We start from the raw sequence: 6,000 nt of genomic DNA on the forward strand, positions 1-6,000 counted from the left end.
TTTTTTCACTACCTCCTATGTGTGTCATTTTATCCATGTATTTTTTTCACCCACTTTATATCTAATTTTAAAACACTTTCTACACTCCGTAACTACCTATGCTTCTCTTATACTTTATTACACCTCACGATTTTCCACTAGTGTGATGCCTTGGGGGGGTTCATGGCTGGGCTGATTTGGGGGTGCCCTGCGTCCCAGTGTGAACCCCAAAAGTGTTAGGGACTTGCTCGATAGAGGTGACCTCGACGCGGTGAGCAAGCCCGTATCATTGGCCAATTATATGCTAACAACCTCTTAGTATATTATATACTGTAATTTATAGTAATGATTGTATAGTTCATCTGCACCCATTTCTTCCCCTGTATTCAACACATTGTACTGTTGATACAAAAATGTGATACATCAGTGGCTCTGTGGTGCTATGGATAGCGCATTGGACTTCTAGTAGGTTTTAGTTATTCAAAGTTTGTGGGTTCGAGTCCCACCAGAGTCGTTCTTTAGTTTCAAATGCAAACATTTAAACTTTACTTACAATAATACATAACGTAGACATTGTATATAGGAGACTTATTTACTATATATATATATATATATATATATATATATATACATACAAAGTAATGATAGGCTGGTGACATAAAAATCTTTTCAATGTAAGATCCCCAATTACAAATCAATTTTAGATACTTTAAATCAATAACTGCTGATCAAAAATGCTTATTGTTATATTTAACCAGCAACCAAATTCAATGTTGAGTCTGCTCAGCTAGCTATGCAAAGCTTGAAGGGTATCTACACTCAAAAAACATGAAATCCTTTTTACCTGTAATCCTTACATGGTTATCACATATTAGCTAAATAATTGCGTAAACCTGATATAGGACTTGCACTCGAAATCAGCAGCCGGAAAACTCAGACATGGATGTTGCATTCAAGAGGAATGTTGGAAATAGCTGACACAGGTTAGCAACATTATCATTATAGTATGAAATAAGATGAATATCTACACTGTTAAGCACTCTAAACATTAAATACATTTTAGAAAATGTTTTGGTCTTTAGTTTGTATTGCAATAAACAGTTACTATTTCACACAGGGTGCAATTGTCCCCACATTTTTTTGCACCTCACACAATGAGGATGCTATTTCTGAAATCAGTATAAAATTTTGGCTCTTACTCTACAATACTCTGTATATACATCCTACTAAAAAAATTGAAAGACATAAGAGATTTGTTTCATCACAGATTGTAGCTTTTAAAACATGAAAGTATTCTACAAGTTGTACTGTCGATACAAACAATTGCTGCTTCAGTGGCTCTGTGGCGCAATGGATAGCGCATTGGACTTCTAGTAGGTTGTAGTTATTAAAAGGTTGTGGTTTCGAGTCCCAACAGAGTCATTCTTTAGTTTCAAATGCAAACATTTAAAATTTACTTAAAATGATACATAACATAGACATTGTATATGGGAGACCTATATAATATTTATACAAAGTAATTATAGGCTGTTGACATAAAAATCATTTAAATGTAAGACCAGTTACAAATCAATTTTAGATACTTTAAATCAATAACTGGTAATAAAAATGTGGATGGTTATTTTTAACCAGCAATCAAAATATTATGTTGAGTCTGCTCACGTAGGAATACAAAGCTTGAAGTGTATCTACAGTACACTCAAAAATCATAAAAAATCCTTAGATGGGTATTACAAATAACCTACACAATTGCTAAAACCTGATATAGGACTTGCACTTGAAAACAGCAAGAGGAAGACTCAGACATAGCTGTTGCATTTGGGAGAAATGATATAAATATCTGACACTCGATAGCCATGTAATTATTATAATATAAATTAATATAAATATCTATACTGGTAAAAATACAAAACCTATATAAATGTAACCAAAATGTTTCTGTCTTCAGTTTCTTTGCAACAAACACTCAATCAGACATGGTGCAATTGATCCCATATTGATTTGCACCTCACACAAAGTGGGAGCTATTTCTGAAACCATTACAAAAATTTGACTCTCACTCTACGATACTCTCTTTACAGCATACTTAAAAAATAGAAAAATAAAAAGATTAGTTTCATCACAGATTGTGTCATTTAAAACATAAGAGTATTCAACACATTGTACTGTTGATACAAACATATGATACATCAGTGGCTCTGTGTCGCAATGGATAGCGCATTGGACTTCTAGTAGGTTGAGGTTATTCAAAGGTTGTGTGTTTGAGTCCCACCAGAGTCGTTGTTTAGTTTCAAAAGCAAACATTTAAACTATACTTACAATAATACATAACGTAGACATTGTATATAGGAGACTTCTTCACTATATATATATATATATATATACAAAGTAATGATAGGCTGGTGACATAAAAATCTTTTCAATGAATGATCACAAATTACAAATCAATGTTAGATCCTTTAAATCAATAACTGGTAATAAAAATGTGTATGGTTATTTTTAACCAGCAATCAAAATATTATGTTAAGTCTGCTCACGTAGGAATACAAAGCTTGAAGTGTATCTACAGTACACTCAAAAATCATAAAAAAATCCTTAGATGGGTATTACAAATAACCTACACAATTGCTAAAACCTGATATAGGACTTGCACTTGAAAACAGCAAGAGGAAGACTCAGACATAGCTGTTGCATTTGGGAGAAATGTTATAAATATCTGACACTCGATAGCCATGTAATTATTATAATATAAATTAATATAAATATCTATTCTGGTAAAAATACAAAACTTATATAAATGTTACCAAAATGTTTCTGTCTTCAGTTTCTTTGCAACAAACACTCAATCAGACATGGTGCAATTGTCCCCATATTGATTTGCACCTCACACAAAGTGGGAGCTATTTCTGAAATCATTACAAAAAATTGACTCTCACTCTACGATACTCTCTTTACAGCATACTTAAAAAATAGAAAAATAAAAAGATTAGTTTCATCACAGATTGTGTCATTTAAAACATAAGAGTATTCAACACATTGTACTGTTGATACAAAAATATGATCCATTAGTGGCTCTGTGGCGCAATGGATAGCGCATTGTACTTCTAGTAGGTTGTAGTTATTCAAAGGTTGTGGGTTCGAGTCCCACCAGAGTCGTTCTTTAGTTTCAAATGCAAACATTTAAACTTTACTTACAATAATACATAACGTAGACATTGTATATAGGAGACTTATTTACTATATATATATATATATATATACAAAGTAATGATAGGCTGGTGACAAAAATCTTTTCAATGTAAGATCACCAATTACAAATCAATTTTAGATACTTTAAATCAATAACTGCTGATCAAAAATGCTTATTGTTATATTTAACCAGCAACCAAATTCAATGTTGAGTCTGCTCAGCTAGCTATGCAGACCTTGAAGGGTATCTACACTCAAAAAACATTAAATCCTTTTTACCTGTAATCCTTACATGGTTATCACATATTAGCTAAATAATTGCTTAAACCTGATATAGGACTTGCACTCGAAATCAGCAGCCGGAAAACTCAGACAGGGATGTTGCATTCAAGAGGAATGTTGGAAATATCTGACACAGGTTAGCAACATTATCATTATAGTATGAAATAAGATGAATATCTACACTGTTAAGCACTCTAAACATTAAATACATTTTAGAAAATATTTTGGTCTTTAGTTTGTATTGCAATAAACAGTTACTATTTCACACAGCGTGCAATTGTCCCCACAAATTTTTTGCACCTCACACAATGAGGATGCTATTTCTGAAATCAGTATAAAATTTTGTCTCTTACTCTACAATACTCTGTATATACATCCTACTAAAGAAATTGAAAGACATAATAGATTTGTTTCATCACAGATTGTATCTTTTAAAACATGAAAGTATTTTACAAGTTGTACTGTCGATACAAACTTTTGCTTCTTCAGTGGCTCTGTGTCGCGATGGATAGCGCATTGGACTTCTAGTAGGTTGTAGTTTTTTAAAGGTTGTGAGTTCGAGTCCCACCAGAGTCATTCTTTAGTTTCAAATGCAAACATTTAAAGTTTTCTTAAAATCAGGGCCGGCGGTATCATTTCAGCAAGGGGATGCATTGCAGGGAGGTGCTGGGCTAAAGAGGCGCTCTCCCCGCTCTGCATCCCTGCTGCTGTGCGCTGTAGCTGCAGGGTACCGCTGCGCTGTCACACTGTCTGACAGGCACAGCGGTGCCATCAGCATGAAGCACTGCTGGGGGAGGGCGGAGCATCTAGAGCACAATACAACCTCTAATGCGGGCAGCCTTGCTCAGCACCGCACTCCATAAGAAGACCCCACTGGCGGCTGTAATTATTTAAAAGTTTATAAGCAGAACTAACCTCGGCAGGGGATGGGCGGCACTAAAGGAGGAGACTGGTGAGTGCTAGGGTATGGGCGGGAGTTACTGGCTGCGATTCTCCCTACTTCCATGCTTGGTGTCACATTGCTTTACTTCCTGCAGGTGCGCATGGAGCGTGTGGTGTGCTATCCTTTCTTCCTGGTACTGTGCAGCTTGGTAGCAGGATGTTGCAGATGGATTGGGTGCTGTGCAGTGCAGAACTGACACCTCTGCAGCTGCCTGGATTGCACTATTAATGAGGTACTGTAGAATAAGTGTACTCATTGGGGGATTTTTTTACATTCACAGTATGGGCAGGATGTACTGTCACTGATCGCGGGTCATCGCTGGTCAACGAAATGATGCTAATCGCATATGTACTAACATATGCAATTAGTATCACAAAGCGATGCCAGGGGTGTCCTGCGATCAGTGATAGTCCACAGGACAAGGTTTGTGGCGGCTTCTGTCACCTCCCAGCCCCGGGAGGTGATGTGCAAGGAGTCCCCGTGCTCCTCCTTCTCCCCCCTGCAGCCGGAGGAGGAGGGGGGCCGGGGGGAGGGAGGTCATCGTGAGCAGTACAGGTCGGCGGCAGAATGCGGTGGCAGTAAGAAGCCCATAGGCTTCTATGGGGTATCGCCATCAAAAGATGGTGATACACCAGGTGGCGTAAACTGAGCGGTGGGGTCTTCGTACATATGAAAATGCGGGGGTTTTACTGCATTTTCCCTTTAGTACATCTGCCCTATGAAAGAAAATAAAGAGCATCAGAGTAGGGTCCCTTTCACAGACTCTTGTTCTTTAGAATTCACATGCCAAATGGTGTAAAGGTTTGTTCTGAGTATTATAATATTATTAGTTATTATGAAGATTTTTTTCTCTCCCATACTTTCCCATCTTTTTTCCCTCTTCACCCCATGCCCCCTTATTCCTTTCCATTTTCCTCCCATCTACCCCTATTCCTTCTGTTTACTCTTATTCCTCCCCCTATAATCCCATCATCCCCTATTACTCCTGGCTCGACCTATTCCCCCTATTCCTCCCATCTCCTATATTCTTCCAATTTTCCTCCCATCTCCCCTATTCCTCATCCTATTCCTCCCATATCCTTCCTATTCTTTTCCCTATTCCTCTTGTTGGTTAAGGTTGAGCACCACCTGGGGGAGGGTTAGGGTTAGACTGCGGGGAGGGGGCTAGGTTTAGGCATCACCAGGAAGAGGTAAGGGTTAGGCACTAAGGAGGGTTAGGCAGTGGGAAGAGAGGGGTAGGGGAGGGGCAAAACATACTTACCTCGCCCCTGTCAGGATTTCAAACATCAAGATTCCGGCGTCAGTATTGTGAGTAGCACAGTATCAGGGAATGTGAGGGCACATAGCACAGTATCAGGGAATGTGGGGGCACATAGCACAGTATCAGGGAATGTGGGGGCACATAGGGCAGTTTCAGGGAATATGGGGGCACATAGTGCAGTATCAGGGAATGTGGGGGCACATAGCACAGTATCAGGGAATGTGGGGGCACATAGGGCAGTTTCAGGGAATATGGGGGCACATAGTGCAGTATCAGGGAATGTGGGTGCACATAGCGCAGTATCAGGGAATGTGGGGACACATAGCGCAGTATCAGGAAATGTGGA

At 38.5% G+C, this 6,000-nt stretch overlaps 1 non-coding gene across 1 annotated transcript; it reads left to right on the plus strand.

The window, feature by feature from the left end:
* Nucleotides 1-3,049: 3,049 nt before the first annotated feature.
* TRNAR-UCU (transfer RNA arginine (anticodon UCU)) lies at nucleotides 3,050-3,135 on the plus strand. The gene is given in 2 exon segments: nucleotides 3,050-3,086; nucleotides 3,100-3,135. It is a non-coding gene; the product is annotated as a tRNA-Arg (tRNA).
* The last annotated feature ends 2,865 nt before the right edge of the window (nucleotides 3,136-6,000 follow it).

This window comes from Pseudophryne corroboree, chromosome 4, assembly GCF_028390025.1.
Source record: "Pseudophryne corroboree isolate aPseCor3 chromosome 4, aPseCor3.hap2, whole genome shotgun sequence".
In the NCBI taxonomy this organism is placed as follows: domain Eukaryota; kingdom Metazoa; phylum Chordata; class Amphibia; order Anura; family Myobatrachidae; genus Pseudophryne; species Pseudophryne corroboree.